The 14,166-nt window shown below is 30.2% G+C and overlaps 1 protein-coding gene across 4 annotated transcripts in view; it reads left to right on the forward strand.

Annotated features, from left to right (window-relative positions):
• Positions 1–13,633: 13,633 nt before the first annotated feature.
• Positions 13,634–14,166, forward strand: part of LOC126781147 (myosin-VIIa) — a 32,441-nt gene continuing 31,908 nt past the window's right edge. Inside the window, exon 1 of one of the 4 annotated variants that reach the window (XM_050505976.1) lies at positions 13,634–13,649. The gene's annotated coding sequence lies outside the window, so the exon portion shown is untranslated. Of the gene's footprint in view, positions 13,650–13,670; positions 13,956–14,074; positions 14,091–14,166 lie in introns of those variants that run through there. The other 3 variants (XM_050505975.1, XM_050505974.1, XM_050505978.1) reach the window with 3 other exon arrangements.

Below are 14,166 nucleotides of genomic sequence, written 5' to 3' on the forward strand. Positions count from 1 at the left end.
CGATCAACAATACTACGTAGTATTGTTGATAACGGAGGCTCTAAATCAATAATTATGAATAAGTGCACACGAGATACCTACTACATACCTTTTAGTTAAAAGCAACTTTGTAACAGTTGTTTATAAAATAACAATTTAATATGTTTTTATTTATTTCCATGTAGGTATTAAAGATATGAAGATTCCAATAATGATTGTCGATTTAAGTATGGAAGAATTGAAATTACGTAATAGATCGCTAATTACATTTATTTCTAACGAAAATAAGAACACGGTAAATCCCGATGCTTTGAAATTCTCAATAGTTTTGTTAAACTACATAGTTGTTTAGATACAAATCAATTTGTATAATGAACGCTTACGAAAATATATATTTTTAAAATGAAAAAGGAATAAAATTGTGGGCTAACTGTAATAAAACTTCTGCCACATGTATTCCACCAACCCGCATCGGAGCAGCGTGGTGGCTCCAAACCTTCTCCTCAAAAAGGGAGAGAAGGCCTTAGCCCAGCTGTGGGACATTCACAGGCTGTTACTGTTCTGTCTGTAATAAAACTCTTATTTGGTTTTAGATTCTGTCACTGAAAAATAATCCTTTCAGTTATAAAAAAAATATTTTATAAATATTTATAAAATATAAATATAATTTCAATATCGTTTAATTATCATGTACATTGTGCAAGTACATAAACATACCATTGACAAATCATAGACTAAAATGTTATTGGTACTAATTTACGGTGCTACTTTATTATAAATAAAATATATGAAAACAAATGAAATTTATAAATAAAAATCTAATTTATTAACATTATTCGAAGGATTTCAATATCCGGTAACAAATTTCAATCAAGTTGTTTTGATCTGAATATAGATTGAGATCTCAATAATTTCATTACGGCCTCGATAAACTAGTAAATATAACCAAGTTATTTATGAACATACGTCTCTAATTGAATTGCATATATGCAGCTTATGTGCGGACCGGATCAACTACAGCGTTGGCACAAGGTCATTAAACTCACGTAACACGTGAACCTCAATCATAGTATAATATGATTAAGTTTTTGCACTGTCAAGTATTACTGTGACAAATGTCATGTACCGTTGAATGTGTCAGATCAGATATGTATTGACTAGTTTTTATATACTTTTTTGTCAGTACAAATAACAGGGTCACATTAATCAATTTGGCAAGTTAAACAATACCTCGCTATGTGTTCTTAGGCTTAATGAGACCTTATTCTTTATATATATTATAAAAAGTTTTATAATTTTTATTTTGTTAATTGTATCAAACTAGTTACGTGTTTCAATATTATAATATCAATTATTCTCCGTGTTCTGTGTCTTTTTAAATAACTTTATGTAAAAATAAATAAAATCAGGTTTATGATAGTTTTTGCGACTGCATGACGAAGTCCGATCGTATTATTTACCTACAATTGTACATACTGGAAAAATTTAGCAATAACAAGACATTCATTCCACGCGTTATATATTTTTTCAAGTATTACATGCTTCATTAGGTATGTGTAAAAATTAAACATGTAATTCAAAGTATAGACACTATTAGATTTAAATATTAAAATATACTAGTTTAATTATTATTTTTCTAGAGCTCATTCATTAAGACTATTATGTTTTTCTTCAATATGAACATAAATCTGCAATCTCAACCGTAATGATTATTCTTCTTTGAGTTTACTTTACACTACATGTCATTGAAATAGTCTGTTTCCTGTTGTCACAGTTAAAAACCATCACGATCATTTAAAGAATTTAATTGAATTCATATTAATAAGTTTATAAGTATGTTTAAATTGTCAAAAGAAACACAACAATTATGGTTTTAAAAAAACTTCACGACTTCGTTGTGAGTAATATATAAAAATTATTTTTCTTTAAATGTTAAGGAAATAAATATATTCACCTACGAATACTCAAATATTTTTAATCGTATTTATGTATGCTTAAAACAGCATTGCATAGTAAAAATAAAATCAAAACATAAAAGATCTTATTAAAATCACGTGGAATGCTATCAATAATATATCGATTATCAACGAGTTCATTTTCGTTTTTGTAAAAATCTTTTTTTTATCTGGCCCCTAGCAAATTTTATGAAAATCTTTGAAGAATCACGAAGTGCAATCGGTGTATCTTATGATGTATCTAAGGTATTCAATTGCGTGGAACACGATATTGTGCTTTAAAATTAAAGACTATGGCGTGAAATTATCTTAGTGAGAGAATGTAAAAATTGTTATAGATTGTGTGGAAATTACTTACTATTAATTTTTAAGGTATAATATATAAAAAATAAATAATTAATTTTATACATCCTAATTCTAACTAATATTACAAATGCGAATGTGAGTTTGATCGTTTGTTACGCTTTCACGCCTAAACCACTACACCGTTTTTAAAAATTCTTTCACGCTACATTATCAGCGAATAACATAAGCTATATTTTATCCCCTTATTCCCATGGAAACGCGAACTACGCGGGTGAAACTACGTGTAATAGCTATTTATTAATATTTCAATGTTAAAAAAAATTATAATATTCAATTCCCGAAGTTAAATATTATAGAAATAATATTAATGTCGATATTTATATGTCGCATCCGGCTTATAAGAACTGACCGCAAACAACGCACAAACGTCATGGTGACGTGTACAGAGCCCAAAATTTGAAAAATAATGAAATAAAATTAGCAGCACTTAACGTTCGGATCGCATTAAAAGGAATACAAGCCTAGGGACTGTACTTTGTATTGTATAAAAAGTGTGAATATTACATTTCTGTTGGTTGAAGTAAAGACTGTATGTTGAAAAGCTTATTTCTCACCCAGATCCCTGTAATTGCCCACAATGAGTAACCGTGAGAATAACGATTCTCCAATATATATATATAATAACATATATATAATATAGAAATAATATTAATCTCGATATTGTTAACTTAATCAAATTCTTGGAATCAGTCTTAATGGATTTTCATCATTTTCGTTCTCTGGCAAGCGTAGAGGCTAAGCACCGCGGTTTATGTAATGGTGTTATGTGAGAATTGTTAGTCACTCTGATAATGAAAAAGCCAGAATCGCTTATTTTCATCATATTGTGTCATACGTCACCCTTTTATGTGGCACTGGCACTTTGACATTGAAACGATTTTTATTTACCAAAAGAGCCTAAAAATTTATGATTTTGAATTCAGAGGCTCACTCGGAGATGTAAATAAACTATATTATGACAGTTTGATAGCAGTATGTTTATTTTAACCTTTACCTACTAATATTATAATACAAAAGTAGTTCTGTCTATCTGTTACGCTTTCACTAAGCCACTGAGCCGATTTTAATAAAATTGGCTATGAAGCCAGTTAGAACGCCAATGTGTTAAAATAGGCTGCGTATTTATATCTATTATCTGCCCCCTAATAAACGGGCGATATTGCGAACTAGTGTTCTATTTATACGTAACAATATTATAATAGTTCTTTTAAAAAGCGAAATGAATAATCAATTATATAGAAACAGTGCGTTGTTAGATTCGTGATAATTAGCTCTTTATCTGGAGGGATATTTCGGGACATTCAACAATCGTAAAAATAAAATAGTTTACCGCGACCTTCGTCGTTTTGGTCGAATTATTAATATTCGATTGTTCATTAATTTATGTGCATGTTACCCAACAACATTTTTTTTATTTAACACGCGATGGATTGTAATTACAGATGATGTACTTGCGATTGACACGCACAGTGTTGGTCAGTTGGTCACCTAGATTCAGAGACGCGAGTCTGTGGAGCATCGAATTGGTTTAACTTCACCGAAATGGAATTGTACCATTAAAAGAATTACTACAGTAGTATTAACTTTAGTTAAAGAGACATAAAGATATTGCTTATTATTTTTGCTTATGTTTATATTGGAATGTTTTTTTTATCTGCCGATGAAAAATGTGGTTGTAAGCTTAAAGTGTGTATTTGTGTGTCTTTTTGTGGGACCGTAGCTCCTAAAGGGATGAACCGATTTTGATTTAGTTTTTTTTAAAAGGTTAAGCTATGAAGTGTTTTAAAGATCATCAGTTCTTTTCAATTGCTAAATGGATGTGATCAATGTTACTAGTTATAATCGATATTATAATAATATGGTGATGTTGCAGCATCATATGGAATCAGCCTTATACCCAACTAATCGCCTACTTCTTATAACAGAGTCTCGTGTTTGAACTCATTGGAATGGTCGCAATGAATATGTTATAGATATATATATATATATATACTTCTTAGTATATATATGTATATACTTCTTAGTTATTTTATTATTATTTTTAAATGATTCTGTCATTTAAGGAAAAAAAACATTAAGAAAACATTGTTACAAACACACGTGGCCGCTGTTATACTACATTAAAATGATTTAATATCGTTAACAAAGTGCTACATTGATATATAGAATAAATTTGATTTTGTTATCAAGTTGTATAATCTGGATATATCTTGCTAACATTTTGTCACGACAATTAACTAATAAATAAGAGAGAGAAGAATACATATGTTTATCGTAAGTAGATTTAGATGATTTGCGATTAAATGTAGTTGAATGTAAGCAACTGTTATATCAATTATTGTTTCTCACTTCCAGAGCTTGCCCGCATTTTGGAAGGTGGTAGGTAATGGTGGTAGCAAATGTTAGGTATCAAAGAAGAAGCCTATGTCATACCTTGGGAACATATCAAACATCATCAAAATCGGTTCAGTGTTTTAGACGTGAAATACACAAACAGAGTTACTTTTGCATTTATAATATTAGTTTAGATTTGTAAAAAGGATGAATGTTCATTGTTCTTCATAATCGTTAAAATGATTTAACTATTATATATTATAAGGTAGCGAGCTTAATCTGTAATACGGTACGTTGGTCGAAATATCGCGGATGCTTTGTTTTTATGTGCATTCCTAACTCATAAATATTGATGCTTCCGCGCTCCAAAGCATCTGCTGTTACAGCTCTGATCCGGGTTAACGCTTAAAGTTATTTTTTAATAATATACAAGCAAACATAAAGCCATTTGTCCTAAAATTATTATATATTCGTTTTTTTTTTCTTTAGTAATGCCATAGATAATTAATCTAAGGTAATAATCTTATAAAGCTGAATAATTTTTGTTTCAACTACCAGTTAGTATAAATATAATTATTGGTTCGTTATTGATTTGTTAACTATTGAAATTGTGTCATTAGAAATCATAGTAAAATTTATTTTTGATATAATTGAGTACATAAAATTACATTACTAATAAGTGTAAAAGTTTGTTGGATCAGATATTAAATTCGCCTTCGCAGGAATACTCACATTTTATCTCTTCTCTATTCTATTCTTTTTAATCCAGAGACACCCTTCTATCTTAAAAAGCGTTTCACTCTCCAAAGGGAGACTCATAAGCGCGCTCTTCGCTCGAATGAAAATTTAATTCTCTCCATTCCTTCTCACTCTTCTTCCTACTATTCTAAGTCCTTCACAGTTGAAGCTTCTCGACTTTGAAACTCATTATCCTTAGATACAAGGCGCGCACAGTCATTGGCCGTTTTTAAAAGTATGGTTAAGGACTTTTACTTGTCGCATTATTAATACTAAGCAGTTGTTGTCGTTGTTAATTTTTTGTTTTGTTATATCTCCTATTTTTATTATATATATATTATGTATTTATATTATATTATATATTATATATGTATTTATTTATGTATTTATATTATATATAATAGTAGTGTAGTATATATATGTATGTATGTATTATGTATGTAGTAGTGTATGTAGTATATAGGTAAACTGGCTTGTACCCTTCCCATTTATAAATATTATGATCCTCTGCCCAAAGGTTGCCTGGAAGAGATTGCTGCTTAGCGATAAGGGCGCCTGTTGCACCTCATGCAACTTTTTTTTTGTTTAAAAATTGTAATTTTTAGTTTTAAGTTTGGGTGCAATAAAGTGTCAATAATAATAATAATAATAATATTTAATATTACTTATATACACGCTCGAACGAATCCGTACGTTCATGGAGTTTTCTTTAGAAGTCGATTTTGTCGTAGAATAGAGGCCCTTTTATTCCATCTTTAAATAAATAAAATAATATGATATATTTTAACTAACACGAAATGGCTAGGATCCAAATGGCTAGTAAAATAATAAATTAAAATTGTATATTGTATTTAAAGATTATTTATTAATAAACTTAACTTTTAAATTTAATGCTATAAAATTGAGTTCACGAACAATTTTTTTACAGATATCAAATATTGTAAAGAAAAATCATTTAAATTAACAAGGATATACAAAATCAATATTTAATTACATAACAAAAATTTAAAGTTCGATATCCGATGGAATGACCTTTCATCGTTTCAACGCGGATTTAGGAGAAGCGACGTGCTGTCTAGTTTATTTATTCCAAAATACCGACTTGATTTCGTTGATTAGTTGTCGCATTTGATAATAATAAAAATGTTGCATACATTAGTTATATTAATAGCTAATTATCGATTCAAAAATATTACTATTTGTAGATATATTAATCACTTTTATAGAATCGATATTTAAAAAAAAACAATAAAACTAAAATATTTCTTTAATGCGTCTTCTAACCAAAACATCAATCAGAATCAATTATTGGTATTTAAAATAAATTTGTTTCGTCAAAATGTTATGTTATGTTTCGCTCGTAAATAGAGCAGCTTCGATTTAGGTATTGAATGGTTTTTTTCCGGTTATATCAATCGCTAGTATGATATTACTAAATGTTACATAGAAAACGATATTAATACATTTTGGTCTTAGTATACCTATTTACCACAAGCTGGATAAATCGCTACTTTTTAAATTTCGATAACATTGCTTTTCCGTAACAATTCATACCTCACTCGTAAAAAGTCAAAAACCGACTTACGGTGAAATTGTATTATGTGATATCACTTAAACGTTTTTATTATTATGATAAATATCGTATATAATATATCACTTTCTTGCATTTCGTAATTTAGTTCTGCGGTGAGTATCGAGTTTTTACAGAATAGTTCTACTCGTCGAATTTAAAACAAATATTAATTTATTGTATTATTTTCTTAATATTAGACCGGTTTCTTATACCATCGTGAATTTTATTCTGTAGTTTAGCAATTTCATATAACTCAAGATAATGGTTTATCATACAAACATTTATTGTATGTAACTTAAACATAAGTTATACATATATTATTTATTATATTTATACAATTTAACTGTTTTAATATAAAAAAATAAAACTTACATCGTTCGTTTGTAATAACTCAATACGAACAGTTTTGGTATTATTTTGTCAGTTAATGTCATTTTTAAATACTCATGTACAATATATTTTATAGTTACCTACAATACCCTTTAATATGTTTAACTATCAATTTATCCGCATTAAACAAATTAAAACTGGTATATAGGAGTCTATCCTCTAAAGATAAAACAGGATCTTGTTCGTTTTTGTACGTGACCTAGCCTTCCATAAAAGTCGAAGTATTAATAGCGTCGCATCCAAACAAGCCGTGAACAAATTAATACAGTAGTGCGAGTTGGTAGAGATGTCGACCGTATGAAAATGTCCAGTTTGTAGTTTCTATTTTTGCAATTATGTACAATTCTTAAGAAAGCGATAACAATTATGGAATAATTTTTGCTGGTAACTTAACAGAAACTTTGGTTATCGATGCGCGTTAATAGCAAAAATGTAAGCATTTTTTTCTTATGAAGACAGCTTTAAAAGCGATGCGCGTGCTTGCCGGAACTAGAATTTCGCAATTAAAGCGCTGCAGCGTATTATGTAATTAAGTAAGCAAATAAATTTAACATTTGACAAAATATAAAATAAATAATAAATGATGTTACTAAATATATTTATATTGGCATCCCATATTTTTCAAGCAAAAAAATAAATTAAAATGTTGCCACATGTGTTACTGGTTTATAGGATAAATTAAAACGGTTGATTTATATACATTTACAGAGATAACAATTTTATATTGACTATTTTAAATTTATAAAATTTTTAATAAACATATGTAATATTGATCTTAAATATAAATAAATTAATTAAAAATCATTTTTTTCAAATCGAAATCCACAGAAAAAATTTATTTAATCAAACGAACAAACTCATGTGCTTTAAATTAATTAGTAGATATAAATACAAGTCAATGTCAAAGACTAAAAAATGACCAAAGGACATTGAAAATTAATAAAGAAAAAAAGCTTCAGATTTTGGAAACAAAGAAAAAAAATTCTATCATTTCAATTTACATTTTAATCAATGTTGCCTCGGTGGAAAATTATTAAAGCGCTGAATGATGCAATACCATCAGCAAAGGGCGAACTATTAGAAGGCGTCGAAGATGTGCGCACTGAGCAAAGGCTCATCAACTTGGTATTTCTACCGCAGCGACCGTCGGTTCATTGCCATTGATATCACATTGTTAGATAATGAGCACATGCAAGAAAGTTCACATCCGTATGCGGTCGGGAGCGGTTAATCCATACAAAACATTTGAGAATTGTTGTTTTGTTATTGCCGACGTTACAAAGTAAAAAATAAAGAGCTATAATTTATTACAAGTATTCGGTAAATCAAAATGAACGAGTATATATTTAAAAATAAGGCAACAAACTCATTAAATTCTAATTGAAAATCAATTATGTAAAAAAATCCCAAATGAATTCCACAATATTCAGATTAAACTATGACCCCGTACGATAATATTTTTTGCATTAATAAAGTTAGGCAGCCTGTATATGTTCCCACTGCGCTGGTCCAACACGATGAGATACATGTGGTTCACATTATTTACACACGCAGGTTTCAAGATGTTTTCCACCTCCATCAAGCACGAGATGAAAAAATATGCGAGTGTTGCTTGCTCGCAATTGAGACTAAATGCTGGGCTAAGGTAAAAAGGCATGTGACTAAATTATTTTATTAACAGATATTGGTAACAATTCAACTTTACATCACTCAATGCGGATGTATGACTAAGTATGTCTATATTATAATAATAACTAGCTGACGACTCTTACTTTACCTTATAATTACTTTAAACTTATAATATAAATTAATCAATTAACAAGGCTTTTGGGAATTTGCTTTCTATTAGGTTTAGTTTTTACTGATTTTTTTCCGAATGAATACAATATCAGTAGTATTTATTGTATTTATATATATATTAACGCTCAACCACCGACTTCAATCTCGTTAAAGACTTAATTAATTCACACTGTTCAAACATTATTTGCATGCGGATTTCCATATTTGTGAATCAAATTATTGAAATAACAGATTTTTTATTTTATTTGATGTTATTTGATGTACTTTACCTAAAACACGGATATGTACATGAATTATAGATTAAAAAGTCTTATACGTCTAAATATTAATATAATTAAAATACTGCATAGATTAATAATATTAATAGCAAATCAATGATAGAAAAATACTAGTATAATATGCAACTAGTAAAACTAATAATACTGGGGATCCAAGGTCCTGAGTTCAAACCCAGGGTCGCAAAAATACACATTTTTTTCTTTAAATAAATTGTTAATACGAGCGTAGCACGCAAAGTCGTTATTCCTGTGCCTGAAATCAAGTACGTGAAAGAGTATAGAAAGTGCACTAAAATATCTCCTGCGCACTTGGCCAGTCTCCGTTGGGGACGGCCGTTGTGACCGCAATCGGTCAGGAGCCAAGAAAACCTTAAACTCTTTGCCCGACTGTGTGTTATAAAGAACTTTTAAATAAAGAATATCTAATATATTAGTGAAATTATTTTGGCAACATTTGATTTGTTTATAATTCAAAAAATATAATCTGGCCAGTAACTCTTAAACAATAAAGATGCGGTCTTGACACTCGCGTAACCTCAACCCGGTTCCTCATGGTATACAACAATACAACTCGTATATTTATTGCATAAATCTGCATAACGGTCGTAAGTATCGTGACTAATCGTGGCACAAGCGCGGACCGGCAGCCTCTGGTTTTTTTGCCTGACAAAATTAATTGGCCTGCTTATGTGAAGATGCATGCATAGATAATAAATACAAGGATGTTAAGTTGCCAACAAGTCTGGTGAAATCGAAAATAGCTAGTCCAACATCATTTTGTATTCAATATCTATTTAGTTATGTTTGCATAACATTTTAAGAAATGAAACCTAATTTTATTTTATTTAATCTGTCCTCATGTTAAGTTCTAAGTTTTCGCAAAAATATTATAAAAAATTATAAGAATTTACTTTAGACATAAATACGCATAAAATAAACGATTAAACGACAAAGGAGAGCACTTAAAATCACAGAAAAAATTAACTCAGGACATCCGGGTCTACGGCCTTACATCAAGCCACTAGTCCAACGAGGCAGTCGTACCCTGGGTGAATGAATAATAAACGACAACTACTGATATGTAATTGTCAGGTTTTTGTGTTCGTAATTGTGCAATACGTATTAAGTACCTATAATACTTTTTTTTTATAAAAAGTAAATGTTTTTTTTTATTTTTCGTCTGACGGTGCACTACTACAAACGCAAAAATATTTCCTAGCTGATTTGGCTGTATTATCTAAAGTAAGACCATTATTTTCATTGACAACTCAAATATATACAAATCAAAATTAAAAATAGCTATTGTACAAATCATGACCGCGTGGAATGGGGGCAAGAATGTGAATATATCGGTAATTCGCAATGATACGTATGTTTGAGTATGAAATCGTTCAAACAGAATTACTGTCCTGTTGGATCAGATAGAGAAGGTGAAAGAAAATTTATGTGGTTGTAGAATTTTTCACGACTACTAGAGCTTATATTTAAAAGCCTTTTTAAAAAAAATTATGTTAGGAAATTATAAATTACAATAGGGAAAGATATTTATTTTTATTGTCTATTAGAATTAGTCTATTCAATTAGTACTTATATTAATATAGTCATTACCCTGACCGTTTCTCTGGGACAGATTAAGAATGGTTTCAAGATACATAATATAATAGTGTAGGATAAGTATACCTATTAGTATTTTCGTATAATTCAAATTCCGTCCAAGATTTTTACTTGAAACTTAGAGTGAAATATAATAACATTACACATCATGTCTGTCTTCGTCTGCTGCTGCTGCTAGGCTAGCTGGGCATCGCAGTTTCACCCTAATACGCCCTAATATTATGTTACTTAAACACGGTAAGTTCTTCCTCTTATAATTCCGGATTTTAAAGCCGCAGTGGGAATTTTCTTGATGTCTAGGCCGTATCATCCTATATGTCGACGGAATTCGTATATAAAATAAAAAATAAATAAATATGAATCAGTTCTTTTCTTAAAGAGATCGCGCTACACACATAAAGTCGCGAGTACTGCGCGTAAAAATAAACGTATTATATAAGTAATATTTAACTTACGATTTTTGTATCTTCAATAAACTGGTTTTTGTTATAAAATGGTTATAATTCACGAATCACAGTATTTACATATGATACGAGCTTAATTTGGTTACATCCTGTTTCGCATATATAAATTTTGTCTCTTTGGAACAGGTGCTTATGTTTTATGGTTGCAAGAATACGCAATTATATCGATGTATTATCGAGTAATGCACGCCTAATTAAAATACTAAATTGCGTCATACTGTACAATACAATAAAATAAGACATCTTGTTACGTATTTATGTATGTATGAGAACTTTAAATCATTTCGCAAAGAACAATGGGAGTTTTAGATTCTTAGTAATAAAATTGATATGCCTTTGTAATTGCACTACATTGATGAATATATTTTTGACAAGTCGAATGAGTGAGCCTGCTGGTGTCGCCACATGTTAACTCATCAACCCGTGTTAGAGCAGCGTGATGGAATAAAGCTAAATAATACGTAGGGACTAAATAATAAGTAGGCTCAGCGGTAGGTCATTTACAGTTAATTTACTTTTTACTTTATAGCTACACATATATAACACATCAAAACTCGCCCAACATGTTTGTAGTTCTGTAATATTTGACAGAAGCCATACAATGAGACGAACGTATATTTTTTTTACATAGGTTCTTGAAACTGATTGTATGGTTAGGTATGGATATATATTATATAACTTTTGAAAGTTATAAGAGAAAAATATTCTCGAAGTGCGATACTAAATTAACGTTTTTAGACCATTTAGCACCGCACTTACGCAGATGTTATCTTTATCATTTAGCACTATTTATCTATTGATCCGGCTATTCTCTATATTCATCAACGACTTACTCTTATTTATTCATTTATCATATTGTATTTAAATTACTTCAGACAGTTAAGATGGAGTAATTGATGTAGATAAATTGAAACTATAAAGTATATGATAAGTCCGAATATTCTAACAATTAAACTCTATCGAATATCGTTATCGACCGATATATACTTGAGAAGCTCTATCCAGTAATATATCAATAATTGCTATCAAGTGGTGATCAAGGTCACAATATTGTTGTATTAAAGAGGATTGTTATGGGCAAGAAACCTAAAGTGGTCGAGGTAAGTGAAAAAAGTTAAAACATATTATTTTGCTTCATTTGTACTGAAATATTTCATGAATTTCAATTAAAAAAAAATCGTGTCCATTTCTATTGTATTTTGATAAAGTATAATTGTGACTCTCGATACTCAACACCCAATCTATTATAAAGCTATAAAACTATTTATTGCAAATGTGATTGATTTTAGACGTATAATTTATTAAGTTCTTGCTTAATGGCTATTAAAAATATGTCCATTATTTTATAATAATTTAGCAACTAATAAAATATTATTACTAGGTACAAGCGTTTATTCATTGAATATAAATGTCGTCACTTATAATTGTTAGTAAATGCGGATCTACAATTCTAAGCATTCTCTTGGTCATCGCCAGGGTCTTGATCGAGCATCAGTCACAAAATAAGATGCGGATGTATAAATGCTAATAAATCTTTCGATTAAAATGTTTATCGTGTCGTAAATCTAATTATGTAGTCTAACGGTCACATGTGTCGCAGAAAGAATTTAGAGTAGTCGAGGAATGTAAACATTGGCTGTGGATATTTGTGAAGCCTTTTACAGTCAGTGGTGCCATCTAGTGGAAAATCCATATATTGCATCAATCGATAACTTGTAGGCTTTTCAGGTAGTTAGAACTTGCCAACTAAATTAAATAATAGACGTAATAAAAAACCACAAATAAATTATACCAAATAAATTTACAATCTTTCAAACATTTTGATGTATTGAAATGATCTATTCAATTTTTTTTGAATTTTATAACTTAACTTTAACTTAAGTAATGTAATGTTGTGTTCTGATTACAACAGATGGCGTTGTAAGTGTTGGTTAATGAGCTAATACAATTATCTAACGCTAATAATTTCGCTATTATAACATATATTGCGTATTTTGAATCTAATATGAAACTGATAACAGCTTACACGATATAAGTTTCAGGTTTTGTTAGTTAACGCGTTTCCAAATTTTAAGGTTGTATAAAACATGGCGGTGCAGGCGGTCGGTAAAACAGTCGCCCCGGTCCGGTGCCGACAGGCGACACGCAAGCGCTACAGGTAGGTTAACATTCACGGTCTGTCGCATTTGGTGCTCCTGTGCGCTCTCCGTCGCGGCTCCAGCATCGATACCGTACGTTAACGATAAAATGTCCGAGGATTTGTGACTGGTGATCGTGGGTGTTTCAACCGAGTGTTCGGTTTATCAAGTGATTGTGATATGACGACGGGCCCTGGCATTTGATCGTGCGTTTCAGTGGATCTTAACGGTAAATTTTGTTAACCGACACTATGACCTGTCGCTGTTTACTCTGCGGTCAGGTGATTGAAGTCTATATATTACAGCGGTACTAAGTTCGACGAGAAGTATGTATCATTGTTTAATGAATTTCATGATAGGCTTTATAGAAAAAGCAAGCGTCGGTGCCTTCCACGTAGTATGTAGCGGTGTTTACACGTGAATTATGACACCGATAGCTGATGCGCGTGAGGCTGTTACTCGTTAGTCAATAGTGGATTTCTCGTGTAATGTGAGATTTATCATAATACAAAAATACTCAAATTGAATTCGAAATTT

The sequence above is a fragment of the Nymphalis io genome, chromosome 3 (assembly GCF_905147045.1).
Source record: "Nymphalis io chromosome 3, ilAglIoxx1.1, whole genome shotgun sequence".
Taxonomy (NCBI): domain Eukaryota; kingdom Metazoa; phylum Arthropoda; class Insecta; order Lepidoptera; family Nymphalidae; genus Nymphalis; species Nymphalis io.